Source organism: Atta colombica, unplaced genomic scaffold, assembly GCF_001594045.1.
Source record: "Atta colombica isolate Treedump-2 unplaced genomic scaffold, Acol1.0 scaffold321, whole genome shotgun sequence".
Taxonomy (NCBI): domain Eukaryota; kingdom Metazoa; phylum Arthropoda; class Insecta; order Hymenoptera; family Formicidae; genus Atta; species Atta colombica.
In genome coordinates, this window is record NW_017259428.1 from 119,965 (window position 1) to 122,605 (window position 2,641).

Genomic DNA, 2,641 nt, shown 5'->3' on the forward strand with positions numbered 1-2,641 from the left:
ATGCAAGTTATATACAACATTTATCGATAAAAAATGAGAATGAATACAGATTCTTTCTAAAAATTTTTTTTAAGTTCAAATATATCTTTTTCTTTATTTGTTTTTCAGAAAAATATGATACAATAATTTTTGAATAATTTTGGGATAGTATTTGATTACACAATGATTTTACACAATGCTTATCTCATTTGGAGATTGTAAAGATTTATAATACATAATTTTGATGATATCTTTTGATATCTTTTTTTTAAATATAATTTTATAGTTTATTATGTTATAAAGAATAATTTTACCGAATGAATAAATCATCGGTAATTAATATGAATAGATTATTATCATTGTATAATTATCGAGATAAAAGATAGCTTTTTCTAGATTAATTTCTTCAAAAAAGTTCACATTCAAATTGATAATAACTTAATGTGTCATGCATCATTATCAGTATTGTCAATAGTATAATCAATATACGAGATATTAAAAACTGTAAAAACATAGAGATTAATTAATAGAAAAATGATTTTCTACATCGATTCTTCTTAATTTCATTCACAAAAAATTATAAAAAAAAAGTAAATTTGCACTGCCCGGGAATCGAACCCGGGTCGCAAGAATGGGAATCTTGCATGATGCCACTACACCAGCAGTGCTCTCCGAATTGCCGGGTATTCTTCAAAGGATATACGTCAGTCATACTAAATATTTTTATAAATGTATCAGATCATATTTTATCTAATTGAACTTATAATTATAACTGTCAATACATCTGTTATATTGAAATAATGCACAACTTTTAAATTTATAACATTTTATTATAGTGTTTGATAGATAAGATAACTGTGAATACATATAATATATAACGATGTATTTAAAATGTTGTAATTACGATAGAATCATACAATGTAGGCTATTGACTTATTCAGATCTATTCATATTTATCGGAATGTTTTAATTAAAAAATGTTTTAATTGCAATAAAAAAATTTTTCAAAAAATAAATGTTTTGTGCGATGGCCGGGAATCGAACCCGGATCAACTGCTTGGAAGGCAACTATGCTAACCATTACACCACCATCGCACCTGATATATTACAAATCTGTAGTGAGTAAGAATATTCATTTTGACACAATTACAAATTATAATATTATTTGTCAAAATTACTTTCAATATTTGAAAAGAAATTTTTTAATCTTGAAGATAAAATAGAAAATACATTTCTCTATAAAAATATTTCTCTATAGAAAATATAATACATGTAGTAATATTTAAAAATATAGTAAAAGAATGAAAATATATGAAATATCAAATGTAACATTTCTCTGTCGCATAAGAAATTTTTTAAAAATATGTATTTTGAAGCGAAAAATATGTATTTTGTATTTGTATTTTAAATTTATTATAAATAAAGTGCAATTAATATCTAATTTTCTTTCAATAAACATCAACTAATGATAATATCACATACACATACAATATTATGATTTCTCACTTAATAACATAAATATTATATATATTACATGACAGTTTATATATTGTTGAGTAGAAAATTATAACATTAATGTAATATTAATGTTAGCTGGTATTTATTAAGTTATAGACTATTATCAGCATTAAGAAGTCATTGAATTGATTCGTCGTACAGAAGAATTGAACCCCAAGCAGAACAACAAGTTACGATAATATCAAAATGACATTAAAATGAATCGAAAATGATTGAAAAATGACTTTTAATGATCATTTTAGAGTCATTTTGACATTATTTTGACACCATAATGACTTGTTATTCTGCTTGGGGTTATATCTAAAGTGATGACCAATTTGAGGGACATCTGTATGTCTAATTTTTATAAATCATTTTAATAGCCATATAATTGCAATGACTTCTGTTACTGTAGATTTAAACAATAAAAATATTTGAAGAAAAATTTATTAAGTATAGTTCTCTGTTGTCTATTGAAATAAACGACCGCATCCGATATTTTAGAGACTTTTTCTCCAAAGAGAGTTTTCGTTTGGATTACTAGAGGCTAAATTATTACAAGCGAAAGTAGCTATACATCGTCGCATGATATAAAAACTCGCCATGGTTACAGATATTTAAACATCATATATTATTCAATATAGTCATGCTTCAAGCTCCAATTCAGGAATATGGCTGAACATGCTGAGAAAAGTACGATGTACGACATAATAAAAACAAGTCGAGACAAATGAAACTATTTTTAGTATTAGAAAGAAAATAAAATAAATAGAAATGAGACATCATTATGGTGAAAACAGTGTTTTAGCAATATAATATCTCCTACACTTCGAATTCATCTTGCTTATCTAGGCCGTTATTGCTTTCATTGACTGGAACAACGAAACATAAAAATTTCCTTAGTCAACAAAATATTATTACAATTGCCGAAAGAGAAGCTTAAGGAATATAGTTTTTCTTTTTCATCAAAATTTATTAATTAAATATAATTAAATATAATTATTTTTATTTAAAATGCTTTGATAAAAGACTGCTACGTACTCGTTCAAATTTGCCGCTTAATATAGGATTGGAATCCATAATTAGTGCTTTCGAAAATATGCACAAGAACATACCCTTATCTTTATTTTTGATGATAATTTGAAAGTTTTACACGCCACGATGC

The 2,641-nt window shown here is 25.2% G+C and overlaps 1 protein-coding gene and 2 non-coding genes across 5 annotated transcripts in view; 1 reads left to right on the top strand and 2 right to left on the bottom strand.

The window, feature by feature from the left end:
• The window catches only part of LOC108690454 (NAD kinase-like), a 28,966-nt gene that overhangs the window by 3,803 nt on the left and 22,522 nt on the right, over positions 1-2,641 (top strand). The gene's annotated exons all lie outside the window — the stretch shown is intronic.
• Trnag-ccc lies at positions 577-647 on the bottom strand. The gene has a single exon. It is a non-coding gene; the product is annotated as a tRNA-Gly (tRNA).
• On the bottom strand, positions 1,003-1,074 carry Trnag-ucc. Its single transcript has one exon. It is a non-coding gene; the product is annotated as a tRNA-Gly (tRNA).